The sequence below is a fragment of the Hyperolius riggenbachi genome, chromosome 7 (assembly GCF_040937935.1).
Source record: "Hyperolius riggenbachi isolate aHypRig1 chromosome 7, aHypRig1.pri, whole genome shotgun sequence".
Taxonomy (NCBI): domain Eukaryota; kingdom Metazoa; phylum Chordata; class Amphibia; order Anura; family Hyperoliidae; genus Hyperolius; species Hyperolius riggenbachi.
In genome coordinates, this window is record NC_090652.1 from 118842005 (window position 1) to 118860869 (window position 18865).

At 45.0% G+C, this 18865-nt stretch overlaps 1 protein-coding gene across 1 annotated transcript in view; it reads left to right on the forward strand.

The window, feature by feature from the left end:
- Positions 1 to 282: 282 nt before the first annotated feature.
- Positions 283 to 18865, forward strand: part of BHLHA15 (basic helix-loop-helix family member a15) — a 59043-nt gene continuing 40460 nt past the window's right edge. The window contains exon 1 of the mRNA XM_068246799.1: positions 283 to 367. The gene's annotated coding sequence lies outside the window, so the exon portion shown is untranslated. The remainder of the gene's footprint in view (positions 368 to 18865) is intronic.

Genomic DNA, 18865 nt, shown 5'->3' on the forward strand with positions numbered 1-18865 from the left:
CAAAAAACTGTTCCTCAAGTGCTAGCATAATGAGGTACATTGTTTCAGTAACACTGTGCAGATATGCATATTTACCTAAGTGTTCTATCTAAATAAGAATGGGTACATTGACTTGCACGGTTACAATGGGACAACTGGCAGGGCTGAACATGTGCCACAGCTGGAGGAGCTTCTAGGGCTTGTTTGGTTTTTTGCATGTGAGATGCTGCCAGACCCCACCCCCTTCCCTAACTGTGCACTAAAGCTACGTGTACTATTGCCAGACTCAGAGCAGCAGACGCCTGCTGCCTCCCTGCATCTTCCTGAGCTGCACCTGTTGCCTGTACCCCTGACAGTGGATAGAAGACACCTGAGAGAGGCCAAGCAGGTAATGTCTGTGTATTCCCTGGATCTCCACCTCTCCATAAATACAGGTGCATTTTCTTCAGTGAATTCACAACAGTGAAACTGCTTTGTACTGTGGGCTGATGGTGAAGTAATTGTCATAACTGAGCTCTGACCTGTCATGAGGAATATATGGAGGCTGCCACTGCTGACTTGTCTTCTGGTTTCTAATGCTGATCCTCTGGCTACTTACTAGGAAGGGCTCATGCAGATCAGGTGTTTTCTGTATACTTGTCCCTGCACTGCCAGACTTCTTTTCCAATGGCAGTTATACTTTATGGCAGCTGCGTTTCATAAATACATTAAAGCTGCAAGCGATTTCACAGGCTTTCTAAGAACCTTGCAAGTAAAGGAGAGCTTTTAGGTCTTGTTCACATCTAAAATCAAAATCGCAAACGTTTTGCGATTTTTAAAGCGATTTTTTTTTAATCCCTTTAAGCACTTTTTCATAACGATTTTTTTATTCACTCCCTGACGCAAGTCAGGAAGTGAACTCTTTGACCCGGCAAAGAATAAATACAATGCATTTATTCTTAAAAATGTTCACACAATCACTGCACAAAGCGATTTCGTGAACGTTTTGCGTTTTTTCCTATACCTTCCATTGAGGCAAAATCGCCTCAAAAATGGTACAGGCACCGCTTTTCTGAGGGGATCGCAAACAAACTGCTCAGATGTGAACTCTCTCATAGAGAATCATTGCACAAGCATTTTTAAGGTGATTTTGAAAATCGCATGCTCTTGAAAAAAGGGCAAAAACGCCTTTAGTATGAATGAGCCCACATTTTGTATTGGGCCCAGTTGTGGAAAGATGGTCATGTTTTAGTATTCTCATTGCGCACAGGCTGTCGTGTTTTATTCTAGTTGCGCACAGACTGTTGTGTTTTATTATTCTAGTTGCACACAGACTGGCATGTCTTAGTATTCTCATTGCGCATAGACTCTTGTTCTAGTTTTCTAGTTGCGCACACACTGGCGTGTTTTAGTATTCTAGTTGCCCACAGACTGTCTTGTTCTAGATTTTCTAGTTGCGCACAGACTGTCGTGTTCTAGTTTTCTAGTTGCGCACACACTGGCGTGTTTTAGTATTCTAGTTGTGCAGACTGTCTTATTCTAGATTTCTAGTTGCGTACAGGCTGTCATGTTCTAGTTTTTTAAGAACTTGGCTGCTGCATTGTATTTACTAAATCCGTTGGGTCTGATTGCAGCAAAAACACACGAGCAGGCTACCAAAAAGTTGTTAATGTTCTTATAGCTTTAATGGCTGGTCTTCATAATGTTCGATAAGAACCGAGTTTAGCATAAAGAATTGCTCATTTCAGTTTTAGAAAACCATTTCCAAAAAACTAAAGATGAAAATAGGGTCCATTCAAAAGCAACCAATCAGAAATGTGAAGTTCAGCCTTAATTTGACTGTCAAGGGTTACTGAATATCTTAGAACATTGTGAGCTTTCTATGTATACTCGTGTCTCTCCAAGAGGAACTGGGTTTCTCGCAACCACCAATCAGCGTCCGTGCCGGAAAATAAACCTCTGATTGGAGCTTGCTGAACAGGTTTGAAAAATTAGGCTAAATTATTAAGAACCCCATGATAGTGCTTTTCATGGTATTTATTCTTGGTTATGACTCAGGTCTGTGTACATTAAAAGTTTACTAAGAATTACTAATACAAACAGAATTGAAATCATTGCCATACAGTATTAGCATCTCCTGGGTACTGCAGGGATATAGTGGAAGAGCAGTTCTCATGATAGAACTTCACTGGGCAGAATTTGTATGCAGATGTGATGTTAAGCGCACTTGGCTTTACACCAGAAAAATACCTCTCCAGTTGTGTTTTTGTTTTAAGCTCATACCTACAAAATGTACATTTGTCCCAGAATAAAAGGCACTATAAATTACATTTTCTTGTGTCACTTTCACTTGCAGTAGGTAGGAACAATTCGACAGCTCTGACAGGTTTTGGACTAGTACATCTTCTCATGGGGGATTCTCAGAATTTTCTTTATTTCCAAAAGCCCCCGCTGACCAGCTATTTCTCAGTCTAACTGCTAAAATAGTGTTCAAACGAGTAGGGAGGCCAGCCCACCGGCATCTTTGGTAGATCCTTTTCAGGGAGCGCTTTTGTAAAGAATAGCAGAAATACTGAGAATGCTTAATAGCTCCATGTGGAGATGGACTAGTCCATAGCCTGTCAGATTTTACTACTTGCTGTAAGTGACACGACAATGGAAAAATGTAATTCAAAGTGTGTTTTACACTGGTACAAATGTACATCTTATATGTATGTGTTTTAAAATGTTTTGCAATAGTGGTCCTTTAAAGGGAATCTGAAGTAAAAATAAACTTATGAGATAATGGATTGTATGTGTAGTACAGCTAAGAAATAGAACATTAGTAGCAAAGAAACGAGTTTCATATTTTTTTCCTGTACAGTAAAAGTCAAAGGGACTCCGAGCTCTAAATAAAAAGGAAATTGGTACTCACCTGGGGCTTTCTGCAGCCCAGTGTAGGTCAGGAGGTCCCACGGCGGCGTCCTGGCTCTTCTCCTAGGCCCTGCTCAGAAATGGCTCCCCGGCGAAACTGGGCCCGAGTGTCGGGCTCCTTCTTCCTTAAACGTTATGGCTGTCGTCACCATGGCGGCAGGCGTGACAGTACAGGGCATGCACGTTTAAAGCGCGCATGCACAGTACGGTCATGCCGGCCGCCGTGGTGACGACAGCCATGACGTTTAAGGAAGAAGGAGCCCGACACTCGGGCCCAGTGTCGCCGGGGAGCCATTTCTGAGCAGGGCCTTGGAGAAGAGCCAGGACGCCGCCGTGGGACCTCCCAACCTACACTGGGCTGCAGAAAGCCCCAGGTGAGTACCAATTTCCTTTTTATTTAGAGCTTGGAGTCCCTTTAAGAAACTTCAGTTGTTATCTATGTAAAAGGGCTTCTCTGAGTTTTCCTAATGCTGGGAATACACGGTGAGTTTTATGCGCCGGATCGAGCCAGCGCGTCACCAAGCGTGCGCGCAGATCGTTTCCCGCTCGTCCCCACGGGCATTCCTTATCAGCCACTCGATTCCCCGCTATTGTCCGCCCGCGGGGAATCTATCCGGCGGGTCAGCGGACCTGTCGGATATTATCAATCGAGCCATCAGCGGCTCGATTGATAAGGAAGAAACTCACCGTGTATGCCAGGCATGAGGTAGCCATACATCTTACGATGTATTGGCAGATTCGACAAAGCGACAAATTTATCTCTAATCAAATCTGATTAGAGATAAATTTGCTTTTTGTTGATTCTGCCCATACACTACAGGGCGATTCCCATCCGATTTCAGTATGAAATCTTCAGGGAATCGTCTGAGTCCGCACCGCCGCTGCCCCCAATGTATAATGTGTTCCCTACCCCTATTGCACTAATACGTTATCTGTCCTTTAGCAGCCTCCAGGCGGTGTCCGTAATCCTCCGGGCGGCTCTCCGTACACGCCACTGACGCATAGCGCCTGACGTCAGATGCTATGCGCCAACATCAGACACTATACACCAGTGGCGTGTACGGAGAGAGCCATCCAGAGGTTACGGCACAGCTCGGAGGCTGCTACAGGACAGGTAACGTATAAATGCACACACACGGGCACATTTATACATTGTGGCTGTAGCGGCGGGAGGTTCATAGTCTCGTCGCTCGTTCCAGAAATCAACGCCTCACACCCGACCAATTAACTTCGACCCGACATCTGCATGCGCGATTAACCATGCGACCAATTTTCATCCCCAAAATGGTCGCTTTGTCGGTCGGGCAGACACTTAGCGGCACCAAATTTTATCTAGTTCGATTATAATCGAATTGGCTGCCAAGTCACCTGATGTATGGCCACCTCTACAGTGCTGATTTCTGAAGCAGAAAAAGAAATTGTGAAAAACAACTTCATATAAGGTTTTTTGCAGGGAAGTTCAAAGGATCATTACCTCTGCTCTGTTTCGTAGTTTAAAATACAGAGTGTGGTTTGTAAACTGCAAATATGTCAGAATGATTCAATGTTGCTGTATAACTGAAAATAAAAATGACTCTTTTATTTGCTACTAATGGTCTATTAATTATCCATACTACACATACAATTCATTATATCATCTTTTTTTCCCCTTCAGTGTCACTGGACATGATGCTTTTATAGCGTTGAGGGTACATCATTGAAAGCTAAATGTAATAGTTAGGGATTGTTTCAGCTAAAGCTTCCCAATACATTGTTACCAGTAGATGGTCACTCCATCGGCAAACAATCCACTTTCCTCTGATCAGAAATGGATTAGGTGTTAGTGATTGTTTTACCACATTTCACTGTTTATAGTATAAATATGTGTGACTCGTTATCTTCCTCCACTTGTGCATGTCTCAAATACTGTGACTGAAAGCAGTCTACTAAGGCCATCGTTTTAACTAATTTTTATGAAACACACCATTGTTTAAAATGTCAAGTTTTTAGGGCTGGGTCAATAATCTGACCAGCAGCACACCTGGTTCAGGTAAACTGCATGTTCTGTACTATCCACTAGAGGAGAAGGAGCTGAAGTGTGTGTGTGTGGGGGGGTGGGGGGGTGCAACTTGTGGCTGCTCACAAGTCAGGAAAGGGCTACAAGGCCATTTCTAAATGTTTTCAAGTTCCAGTGGCTACAATGCAAAGTATAATTAATAGATACTGCACTGTGGAAAATCTCAGAGGACATGTTCGGAAGCCAAAAGTGACACCTGTGCTGGCCAGGAGGATAGTGAGAGAGGTGAAAAAGAATCCAAGGATCACCACCAAGGCCATCCTGGTGAATCTGGGCTCTGCCGGTGGCAATGTCTCAAGGCAGACAATACAGCGGACACTGCACACTGCTGGGTTCCATGGATGCACACCAAGGAGAACGCCATTTCTCCAGATAAGGCACACAAACGCTCGCTTGGCATTTGCAAATGCTCATGTGGACAAAGAAGACTTCTGGTCTTCTGTGTTATGGTCAGATGAAACAAAAATTGAATCGTTTGGTCACAATGATGTTTTCTTCATCTGGCGTAAAAAAGAAGCCTTCAACCCAAAGAACACCATCCCCACTGTCAAACATGGTGGTGGGAACCTGATGCTTTGGGGTGTTTTTCAGCCAATGGACCAGGGAACCTAATCGCAGTAAACGGCACCATGAAATAAGCGCAATACATGAGGATTCTCAACGACATCATCAGGCAGTCTGCAGAGAAACTTGGCCTTGGGCACCAGTGGACATTTCAGCATAATGACCCTAAACACAGAACTAAAGTGGTGAAGAAATAGTTAGCAGACAACATCAACGTTTTGGAGTGGCCCAGCCGGAGTCCTGACTTGAATCCAATTGAAAATCTGTGGAGGGAACTAAAGATCAGGGTGATGGCAAGAAGACCCACCAACCCGAAAGATTTGGAGCTCATTGCTAAAGATGAATGGTAAAAATACCTGTGGAGACATGTAAAAAGCTGGTCTGCAATTATAGGAAGCGTTTGATTGCTGTAATTGCCAATAAAGGCTTTACTATTGATTTTTGAGAAGGGTATGAATACTTTTGGTCTGAACACTTTTTGCTCAAATGTAAATAAAAGCTGAGAAATGTTGTTGTTTTTTTCCTCAATAATGCATCTTGTACATCATCTTATCTTTTGGGAGACACCTACAGTAGGTCATTTCCCATCGAAAAATTACTTGCTGGATGAATAAAAGTAACTTTAAGTCAAAATTTGCCAGGGGTATGAATAATTATGGGCAGCACTGTACGTATCTGTTTTTATGGAAAGGGATATGGCCAAGCTAGTTGAAAAATATTCTGCCAAGGAATCTGCATCTTTACAGTGATACGTGTTGGTGGTCTCCATAATTTCATTTGAGTATATCTCCACTTCCTCAAAGAAGAAAAAAAATCCTCATTGAATCATCTCTATATAGGCAACAGCTGACCAAGGGAAAAAAAACCCTCTGAACTAAGTGCTGAGAAATGTAGGAGCCTGGAGCTGGACTTTCTGGTCATTTTGTGCAGTGATTGGTGTGAATAGAAGACACATAGCACATGCTTAGATATGACTTGTGTAGTTGGTACATGCTTTCATTCTGTGTTCAGGATATCATTCCATGAAGTGTGTATTATAAGCTCTGATCACTCATAGGGAAGTGACTCTTCATTACTGCACTGCTGAGCCAGAGTAGCTGCTGAGTGACAGAGATGGATGTGTTGAGAGATGTTGTGCTGGACATGACACGGCAGCTAATAATGTAAAGCAAGACTGATCATTCACCACAGCTCATACACAGTAGCTCTCAATTATCCTAATCCTCCCTGTGTTATCTCTACACCTCATGCCATCACTCGTCACAAGCAGCCATTCAATGTCATCCTCCCATCTTATTAGAATGGAGGAGTGAACATGGTCTAGGATAGCGATTGTTACATATAAAAATCTTGTTCTTTCATCCATGATGTAGCTGTGGGCCTGTACTGTATCTGACACAGCTAAAGGTAACCTAATTTTCTACAAAATAACCCAAAATAGTATTATGGCAAAACAAACATGAGCTTGGAAAAGCTCCGGGAGGCGGTAGAGAATAGAGGAACATAGCGTTCTGTGGTCCATGGGGTCACAAAGAGTTGGACATGACTGAATAGTGACTGAACGACGACAGAAAATCCAAAACAAAGTGGTTATGTGTGACTTTCTGTGACTTCACCATGCTAGCAGGGTGGTGGGAGGGGCATGTTGTGTCTTCTTTCTGGGTCCTTGGCTAGCATTGCCCTTATCCCTGTCAGAAATTGATTTATGCCGCACTGGCCACAGCTTAGGGAGATTGCACCACATGAGAGTGGGCGTGGCTACATTTAGAAGCAAGATTGCCACCTTATTCCTTTAAATACCGCCACATATGAATTATACATGCCTTGTGACAAGTTAGATGCAGTTTTGGCACGGATTATCTGAGTAGCCCCAGAACCTGTATAACTTAGATGTGTCTGTATTTAAAGGGATGAGGTGGCAACCCTGTTTGGAAGAGATGTGGTGCTGTTGTACATGGAGCGGTGGTGGGTCAGCACAATACAGTTGGCTTAGAGGGGTTGCTGCTGATATGCTCTGTACATGTCTGCGTTTTCCTCTGTCTAGTTTACACTTTACACATGTTGCTCTTTAATAGTGATGCTGCTGAGCAGGCGCATTGCTAGCCCTAAAGATCCATGGCCTGTGCCTAGCGTCTGATTCTCAGATGTTAGGGGGAGAATAGCTGGGTACAAAGGATGTCTCCAGACTTGAAGAGCAGACGGAGGAGGTGAGTAGTTTAATCTGCTTTGCTACTCTGCCTGGAGGAAGGGGGGTGACAGTGCACACACAACGGTGCATGCTCCCTATAGAGGCTCCTGGCACCATAGAATCCAGCATGGCTTCATAAAAGCACCATAGCACCCATCCTGCTCTCATAGAGGCACCACAGCACCCAGCATGCCTCTATAGAGGCACCACAGCACCCATCCTGCTCTCATAGAGGCAACACAGCACCCATCATGCTCTCATAGGGGCACCACAGCACCCAGCATGCCCCCATAGAGGCACCACAGCACCCATCCTGCTCTCATAGAGGCACCCAGCATGCACCCATAGAGGCACCACAGAAACCAGCATGCCCACACAGAGGCACCACAGCACCCATTATGCTCTCAGAGGCACCACAGCACCCAGCATGCCCCAGTTGAGGCACCAGTTTCCATCATGTCGCCAAAGAGGTGCCACAGCTCCCAGCATACTCCCATAGAGCTGTAGATCCTCTATAGGGGCATGCTAGCAGTTGTTGAGCCTCAATGGGGGCCTGCTGAGAGCTGTGGTGCATCAATGTTTTACTGTTAACGCACATGTTGTACAGTAACCCATTGCCTGCACCGTATCATGGCAACTGATTTTGTCGCACTGCTAATGTGAACATACCATTACAATATAAATGCATCCCCTTAGCAATACGATTTTATTGTCCAAGGCAACACACTTCTGTGAACAAAGCCCAAGTGTGAGAAGAATCCAGGATATAATTATTATATTGGATTTATATCGCTCCAGAATCTTCTGTGCTGCTGGGGATATTCAAAATTATTCTCTAAGGCAGGGTTCACACTTATAAAAAATGCATGCAAATTGTGTATTTGCGAAGACGCTTTTGCTACACATACGATGAAAGTCAATGGAGATTCGTACTACCGATTAAAAAATTGCGATATGTTTGTGTTTTTGCATGCGCGAAAAACGTACATCTTGCGGCATAAATTCGCACATTGCATGAATGCTCACAAAAAAAGCAAAAAGTGTCTCAAAAATTCACATGCCAAAACATGTTTGTGGTTTCCGTGCTGAGAAGTGTGAACCCTGCCTGAGGAATGTATTGTTGTTGTCAGCCCTGGAGGCACTAGGATCCCCATTCTGCATCCTCTGTAGCTCGTGTGTTGGACACAGTGTGAATGTACAGTGGCACCTGTGTACACTGGAGAGAACAATTACCAGGATATAATGGCACGCTGTGCCTTATGCAATGCATGCCGGAGTGGTGTAAGAGGGTAAGAGAGGGAGAGTGGTAAGGTTGGCAGAAACACAAAGTAATATACTTGGCAACTTTCTTTAAAAGTACGAGAGGGGGTCCTTGCAAGGCATTATGGAACTATAGGTATTGGGTAATTATAGTGTTAGGAACGGATCAGCTAAGTTTGGTGCAGCGCTGCAACGATCGTTTGGGTGCCGCCATAGGCTGTAATGAGAATTAAAACTATAGCAGCTCTCCGTGACTAATTTGGGCACCAGCGATAGCTAGAGTTAAAATTAGAAAAAAAAAAAAGAGGTAATTGGGCCGCCAGCAACAAATGACATGTCCTTCCGATTTACAGCAACTCGGAGGGTAATAGTATTTAACACTGCCCTGAGTTTTAGCGGGAGCAGGGTGAGCCATCTTTCAGCTTCACCCTGCGCCCAAATTTGCCCACAGCCATTTTAAAGAATACCCAAATTGACAGGTGACATGAGATAGACATGTGTATGTACAGTGCCTAGCACACAAATAACTATGCTGTTCCTTTTTTTCTTTCTCTGCCTGAAAGAGTTAAATATCAGGTAAGACAGTCCTGACAGTGTGACCCTCACTGATAAGAAATTCCCCTTTGTATCTCGTTCTTGCTCTCAGAAGCCATTTTCTGCTTGGAAAGTGTTTTATAGTTGGAATTTCTTATCAGCGAGGGTCACACTGTACTCACTTCCTATCAGGACTGAGTCAGCCACTTACAAACCTGATATTTAATGCTTTCAGGCATAGAAAGAAAAAAAGGAATATGGCATAGTTATTTGTGTGCTAGGCACTGTACATACCCATGTCTATCTCATCATGTCACATGTCATTTCGGGTATCCTTTAAATGTATACTGGTAGAAGTGCATGCTGAATTACAAACTTTTTTTTTTTTTTTTTTTTTTTTTTTTTTTATACAGTAAACAGTAGGGTTGGATGGAAGGCCAGTCCAAGTTACAATGGGGTCCAGGCCAAGCATAACATGAGGGCTCCCTTGATACCTGAACCCCCCACCCACCTGCAAATTCACCCTTAGAAGGTTCTGGCTACTGGGCCCAGAGACGCACTAAGGTAAAATGGGGCCCTAGGCAAGAAACAACTTTGGGCCCACCCTTGCTGACCACCTGGCTTTTTTTTACATAGTTACATAGTTATTTTGGTTGAAAAAAAGACATATGTCCATCGAGTTCAACCAGTATAAAGTACAATACCAGCCTGCTCCCTCACATATCCCTGTTGATCGAGAGGAAGGCGAAAAAACCCTGACAAGGCATTGTCCAATTAGCCCCTACAGGGAAAAATTCCTTCCCGACTCCAGATGGCAATCAGATAAAATCCCTGGATCAACATCATTAGGCATAACCTAGTAATTGTAGCCATGGATGTCTTTCAACGCAAGGAAAGCATCTAAGCCCCCTTTAAATGCAGGTATAGAGTTTGCCATAACGACTTCCTGTGGCAATGCATTCCACATCTTAATCACTCTTACTGTAAAGAACCCTTTCCTAAATAAATGGCTAAAACGGTTTTCCTCCATGCGCAGCTCATGTCCTCTAGTCCTTTGAGAAGGCCTAGGAATTTTTAGGAATGATTTGGTGAAGGCGAGCATTAACTAGAATCCTAGTCTCTCTCTAGGCCCTGGGCAACTACCTGATTTGCTTTGTGGATGATCCAGTCCTGGCTGGGCCCTTCCCCCCACTTTTGGTGTGCTCCCCAGGACCCCTGCAAAGTTTTTGGCAGCATAGTTACTCACCTGTCGCTTCTGGCATGCTGCTTGAGTAGTCTGTGTGCTCTCATCTTCATCCTCACTGGGTGACTCTTGATCCAGTGCAAGACGAGGACTAATGGAGGAGCGCATTAGCAGGGACAGGTGAGTAACTGTGCTGCCCAAAACTTTGCAGGAGCCCCAGGGAGCAGGAGTCTGTGGGAGACCTGGGGGGGGGGGGGGGGAGGCTGTTTGCACTTTAGGGTCCTGGGGCAATTGCCTAAGTTGCCCCTATGGTAGCACTGGCTCTGGTAGGTTGCCAGTCATACAGGTTGTTAGTGAGATACTGATCATTTTGAGCACATGCAGCCGCTACTAGACAAACCAAACACATTGGCTTGCATACATTTGTGTAAAATTAACACAATGTTTGCATCAACTTGAAATTCTAAGCATTTTATTAGAGCATCTCTAGTGTGTAAGTAAAGTTAGAGAAAGAGGGCTCTGCATTTGTTGTGGAGGCGGAACCGTGGCCTATTGTCAAGTTCAAAAGCCATGACAGGGACAGAAAAAATGTCATTCTAAAGCGTGTCACTGCCATTTACCAGAGCAAGCCACAAACAATATATCTGAGGTCAGGGTGATTCACAGGCCTTGGCAGAGCTTCCAGAGAATCAATCAATGTGTTATAGGAGCATTTATCTGTGCAGAGTCCAGCGTGACATCGCATTTCACCCGGTTTGTAGCTGCAGTTTATTTAAAACAGGTAAAACTGACAAAACACGATCCACATACTGAAAGCACCCATCAGCAGTGTTCCTGTGTGTCCAGGTTCTCTGGAAATGTTGACAGTATGTTTCACCTTCAATTTAATGCTGTTCTGCTCTGTGTTTACAGAGGTTTTCACTTTACGCTAATCCGTACACTGCAGTCCGGAAAAGCTGTTAATCCAGCGTGATTTTAAGCAATTTATATAATCCCCGTGTTTGGGCGCGGAGATCTCAGTCACTTGTGTTGCCTCTTTTTTTATGGTTCGCATTGGCAAATGTGGAAAAGCTTCAAATAATTAGCTTGTGAAACTACCTCTAAAATAATACAGTTTGATATCTTCTTAAGGCCCATTCACACGTGCAACTTTTCCGTCCAACTATTGTCCAAAATTGGTCCGTTGGACGATAGTTGGGGCGTGTGTATGCGTGGCAAACTAGACCAGCACTGATAACAGGCGGTTTGCCTAACCCATTTTGCGGATTAACTCCCACTACTTATTGTGCAGTTGGCCATGTGAGACAAGACGTTTGAACGACTTGTACTTTTTTTGGATGCAGCCATATTGTGCAGTCCGTCATTCCGCTTGTGTGCGCAGTATGCAAATGAGTCATTCAGTTTGTTGCTACACAGAAAATACAAGTCAGGCAAATGCTCGTCTTCCGATTAGTCACATGAAAAAGTTGCACATGTGTGCAAACCTTTAGGGACACTGGTCAGCATAACTCTGTGGACTGGAATAACTGATTGAATCTTAGTATGTACATGATGGATTGTATAGGATCGTTAACATACACGAGTTTAATTCAAACAAGTTGCGTGAGCAATTCATTTGCATCAAGGCCACCATCCACATGCCAAATTCTCAGTCAGCCTTAACCAACCACCTTTGCCAAGAAACCTTTAGTTTGTGCATGGATTATGTCTATCACATGCCAGATCCATGAGGCTTGAGCATATGATGAAACTTTATTGTGGTATTAAGAAAACTGTATGGCAAGCAACCAGTAGTCCCAGATATAATGAATTTTAAACAGGGACAAACCTAGAACTCTGCGGACCCACCAGGAAAACTGAGCCGTCCAGACCCCCTGCAAAACCCTCAACCTCCTTCTCCCCTCCTACAAATATTGAAACACTGGCCAGGCCCCCTGGGAATGCCTCCTCCCTTTGCCGATATATGGCAGATAGCGGAGCGTCATACATTTACAATTTCCAGTGAAGCTACATGTCCTCCTCACTGTTCTCTTCAGCCTTGCTGTACAGTCTTTATCTCCTTGCTACTCTTGTCCCTGCATTTCACATGATGTGCATTATGGGCCGCAGGGAGACAGACTGTACGGCATGGCTGAAGAGAGGAGAAAGAATGTTGCTCCACTGGAAGCCGGTAGTGTATTGACGTTGCGCTGCCGCGCTCCTAAACAGGAAATGTCATGTCCAAGCATTTTAAAAGAATATACAGATTTGATCTACTGTATTCTCAGGCATTGAGGCCTTAACTCCTTCAGAGTTACCATACTTAACTTCTAATTCCCACCCTCTCTAGTCTTCTTGTTGGCAGCATTCTGATGTGTTCTGCATGAGATGTACAGCATATTTCTGCACATCTGGTTCTGTTTTGCAATTTTATTTATTTTTTGTCCTTTAATTATCCTCTGTAAATTTTCACATTTTGTGTGGCTTTTTATGCAGATTGGACTGCATATTTTGTGTGCATACCAAGGTAGTGAATTTAAATGTAACTCTCCAATGTCAAATTCACAAGCAATTTTTTTTGCACAAAACTGATTTGTGTTTTCATCGACTGACATTAAATGCGATTCGCACATTGCGCATGAAAAAAAGCAACACAGAAAATTTGTAGAACACATGAAAAACAGAATAGTGCAGGACAAATGCGATGCTATTAAAATACATTAGACGTGCAATGAATGCAAAATTTGTAAAAATGCATGCAAATTTTGATAATTCTGAACAGGGCCTTACTTTGGCTGTTGGCCTATTCTTGGCTGATTGACAGCTGCACCCAGGGCAGCCATCAGGGTTGTACAAGAGGAACAGTAGTATGGGGCCCAGGAAGGGTCTGGGGCCCAAACAGTGGCAACAGGAGTTGTATGGTCATTTCCCTCTTCCCTGCTGCGTGATTGGTGAACACGCACCAATGCAGGGGGGAGGGCTTTATGGGCAACAGGCAAGTTGCTTTGACGAGGCACAAATGTTGCCAGTCGCCGGGGGAAAAAAACGCCACGTGGTTGCGGCGACAATTGTGGCCCGTGTGTATGAGGCTTAAAGCTACATACACACGAGGCACTGATGTCTGCAGTTGCATGGAGACAAGCAACAGTTGAAAGTCTCCAGCAACGACAGTTGTATACACGACGATTGTATACACGAGGCAGCAACCTGTCTGCAACGTAGCGGAAACTGTTGCTCAGTAACTTCAGTTGCAGATTCAATGAACTGTCGGAGTCACAAGAGTTGCTAGAGACTAGCATACACACGACCGCACCGACTTGAGACTAGCGACGGTTCCTGCAACAGCTGTTGCCGGCGATTGGCCAAGTCAATCGCCTGGCGACAGCTCTGATTAGCAACAGTTCCTTGCGTGCGCCTCATACGCACGGAGGACCTGTCGCCGCAACATGTGCGCGCCATGTGTTTCCAGCAACAGTTGTAGCCTGTGTGTATGGGCTTTAACCCACATACTGTAGCTCTGCCCCCACACAATCTACCTATCAGATTGTTATTTGGCGTGAGGGGGGCCCTGTAGGTTTGCCAAGTACGGGGCCCAAAAAATTCTGATGGTGGCCCTGGCTGCACCAGATCTTTTCATCATCACTTTATGGGTGATTTAAAGCCTCATCACAAATACAAATGCCTTCCAAGATCAGTGCTGGATTTATTATTGTTTGACTCTAAGCTCGGTGTTCAGCTGATTTCAAGTAAATCACTTTAAAATTACCTGGTGAGGAGCCTGGACACTTCATAAGGCTGGGACCTTTCCAGAGAGATGCAGTCTGTGCCTTCTCCCTTGAAGTCTAAACTAGAGGCCTGCAGCGGGTCAGGTACCCGCAGGTTACCCGAAATCCGGGTTGGGTGCAGGTACCCGAATTGCGGGTACGGTTCGGGTCGCGGGTAGTCAAAACACACATAAAATAATTATGTATCTTTTGCCTTCCCAAAATCTGTGATGAATGCTGACACCAGAATACTTTCTTGCTGACTTTTTTTTACTGCTTCTCATTTTTAATCCCAGCAGACTCCTTCCTGCTCTCAAGCTGAGACCTCCCCTCCCCCATACTAGTGCATATAACTGGGAACATGCCAGTGTGAGATTAAAGATGTGTTTTTCATAGATTGCCAGAAATCACTGGGGCACGCTCTGTTAGGGCCCATTCACACTAGAGGGTTTTTCTGCAATTTCGGCAAAACGCTAAAACGCTAGCGCTTTTTAAAAGCGCTAGTGTAATAAAACCACATGGACCCGTTCTTACTTAGGCGATTTGTGCTAATTGACACAAATTGCCCAAAAACGTGAAACGCAAACGTGTCGCCTGCACCATTTTCAGGCGATTTCCCGGCGATCACGTTAAGTGCTGTAGAAGCGCTAAACGCGATCGCGGGAAAATCGCTGCAGTGTCTAGTGATTTTTCCATGGGAAATCGAGGGAAAAATCACTCCCGCAAAACGCCGGCAAAAATCGCAGATGTTTTGCGCTTTTAAGTGTGAATGGGCCCTTAGAGGAAAAGGTGTGATAGGAAAGCTCTGTCTGTTAGTGACTGGGATATTTGTTAGGACAAGAGCTAGAGAATGTTCTGGCATGTTCTCTAAAGCTGGAGGGAGGAGGCAGAGAAGCACATGGCAGATAGAGAAGCACATGCCTCATGTGACAAGATTTGCTGACAGTCTAGCTGCATCCACAGCCTTCTAGCACACACAGGCATACCTCCCAACTTTTTGAGATGAGAAACCGGGACACTTAAGCCACACCCCTGACACACTGCACTGTTATCTCTGCATACAGGGGGACACTGGGGGGCACATTCGGAGGGAGGGACAATCTTATCCCAGACCGCCGCATCCCGCACACAGAAGCCGCAGCTGGCGCCTCGATCCTTTTCTTCCCTCCGCTGCCTGCCGGGACACAATGGGGGGTATCCCGGGACAGCGGGACCCCTCCCCCAACCCGTGACCGTCCCGGCGAAAACGGGACGGTTGGGGCCCCTGCACACAGGTATGTGTTTGCTGAATATGACAAGAATAATTAAATACAGGATTTTATTATCAGACAGATGCAAGACAATGGGGCAAATTTATCAACACAAGTGCATGCAAAATGGAGGGAAATCTATTGCAAAAGTGAAACAATTCATGTGTGCTGGTTTTTATTTTTTTTTGGCTGTGATAAATCTGCTCCAGTTAACTTTGATTCTGATTGGTAAGTCCTTAGTAGGTGCGCATGTACAGTATATTTGTGAGTGGCTGCAACAGCACAGGACTGCTGCAGGGGGCTGGTAGAAGCCCCAGGTGAGTAAAACTCATTTTTTTTTTCTGGCTTAATATTAAGGTTCACTTTAAAAGCCTTGTTGTACTCTTATGCAATCCTGATTTTCTTAATGGATTATCGTTTATTTTTCTGTTGAGCTACTTGTAATTAGAGATGTCGCGAACGGTTCCCGAACCGTTCGCCAGCGAACATCTCTGTCTCTATGTGCTCTGTACTACTTCCGGGTCGCTATGACCCAGAGTAGTACGCCTGCGCTGGCCTGGCGGTGCGCGTCCTAGATCGCGCTCCTTTTGCCAGGCACTTTCTGCACATGTGCGTGACGTCATGAGTGACGTCACGCTCATGTGCAGAGAGTGCCCGGCAACAGGAGCGCGATCTAGGATGCGCACCGCCAGGCCAGCGCAGGCGTACTACTCCGGGTCGTAGCGACCCGGAAGTATTACAGGGCACATAGAGATTCGCCCGGCGAAAGGTTCGTGCCATCTCTACTTGTAATAAAAGATAATTTAGGGTGTATATACACATTCAATTTGGAGTGGCCAATTGTCTTTCAATTTTCCATCTCCCATGTAGTATGAGAGATTAACTACTCAATTTGCTCATAGTCGTTACAGCCACACAACGCAAAGCAATCACACATACTCGTATCCACGTTGACAAGTTCATTTTGGCACATAACAATATTTTTTCTCAAGCCTACACGTTTTTGCACAGGAAGATCAGCCAAGCACCTTCATTCAGCAGTAGCTCATCATTAACAAATAAAGGTTCTAACGGAAGTAATTGTACTTTGGGTGCATATACACACACAATTTTGATTGGCTGATTTTGATTAGCCCTCATACTATATGGAAGATCAAGATTGTGTGTGTATGTGCACTCTTAAATCTGAAAATGATTTATATGATCCTGGACGCAGTGTCTATATCTTGCAACTCATAGCTGCAGCGGTGAAAGTGTCACCCTGGCCACCACAATGCATGCTGGGAGATGTAGTACATTAATGTGCCTACATCTCCTGTTATTACATTAATGTACTACATCTCCCAGTGTGCATTGCAGTGACCGAGGGGGGACACACTTCCTCTAGATGTAGTGTAGATAGGGAGCAGCCTACAGCATACAGGGACAAGGATGTGGGTGCTCTGCTCTGCTATTTGTTGTTTGAGCAGGGCTGTTACTTCTCGGTTTCTATTGATTTAAATAAGAGTAAAAAAACAGAAAAGTTCTTTAAAACACTTCTTTGGCTTTGGTTTGTGTATAAAAAAAAGGTTTTATTTACTTTACAGCTCCCCAATGTTGCTTTAAATGTATGCTTTAAAAGAAAATGGAAAAAAGCGTGTTGCGGGTCTACGGGTGCGGGTATTAAATTCAGCTGAGAGCAGGGTGCGGGTAGCAGGTCTGCGGGTCGGGTGCGGGTATGAAAAATTCAACCTGCGCAGGCCTCTAGTCTAAACAATGGGATGATGCAATCTGAAAACAGTCGGTCATGCTCACACATTTTTGAAAACCTGGCCCCTGTAGCCTGCTGTTTCTGGTTATATAATCAAAATTTCAAGACAGGATTACACCTTTGCATACCAGCAGTCTCTGGCCCCTTAAGGACCAGAGACCGCTAGTACAAGAAAACGGCGTCACCCAACAAATCACCGCACAAACCCGCCGCTCTCTAGTTGGTCACGCCGCTCGCCCATCGCCACAAGCCCCTCTCTTTGACGTCTCTATGACGGCAGAAAGCTGTCAGGCGATTAGCGATATGTGATTGGCTCACAGTGATCACACGGCCAGGCGCCAATGAAAGCGGCCCCTGACCTGCTCACAGAGATCTCCCAACTTATAGACGGCAGGGCGAGTGAACTGCGGCGGGTGCAGAGCGGTAAGATCAGCAATAGCGCGCGATGGAGAAGGTGAAATCTACGTCCTGTCAGGGCCGCACAGCCACCTGCAGGAAGTAGATTTCTACCAACATGGTCCGGAAGCGGTTAATAGCAATAGGAACCTGATTTTACATACAGTTAACATTTGACCATTTACATGCATTTTTGTATGTATTGGGTCCATAGCACACACAAAAAATGCATGTGGCAGTGCGTCGTGAGAAAGCTTTCATTTAAAAATTCATAAATGTAAACTGACTCCTAGGGAAACATAGCTGTTTTCTTCGCCTGTGTTGCGCATCAGTTGTGCATTGCATTAAAGCTCACTGCAGCCCATTAACCCCAAACCAGCCCTTAGATCTGTCTAAGAAATTCACTGATATTTTCTTGCATCCATCCCAACTTGCCTTTTTATGTCAGCTTCTATATCCTTCTCGCGTCAGGTGTGCTTTCAAGGATACTTGACTTAAGGCAAGGCTGCCCAAGGTAGGTACATTTTCAGACAGGAAGGGGCAGGCTTGTGGCAATGTCACAAATCACCCAGGGCCAGTTCTAGAGTTTTTGCCGCCTTGGCACAGTTGTGAGGATGCGCCCCCCACTCAACCCTCCTGCAGCTTTCATCAACACCCCTCCCTCTTAGTGTTGTCCGGATCATGAACGATTCGGATCTTTGATCCGAATCTGTTTTGTGAGTCGAATCATCCGAATCATCAAAATGAGTGATTCGGATCGCAAAAGGGGCGGGCCAGGAGCGACACGCCCCCTCTCAGCGGGCAGCGGGGTCCTGCTGGAAGCAGAGCAGAGATGGATCGCTCTGTTGGAGGGGACTCAGGGGAGCCAGCCTTGCAGGGACAGGTAGAGAGGACATGGGTGCCACTGCCAGATATGTGTAGAGCACACATACTGGCTGAAATGTGCTGCTCATTATTGGCTGTCTGTTCCTAGTTGTGCACAGTGAACACATTGGAAACTTTTGGCTCAACTCAGCATAGCTCAGTGATTGCAGGGCAATATGATCCTCCTGCACTCGCTCTAAACAGCT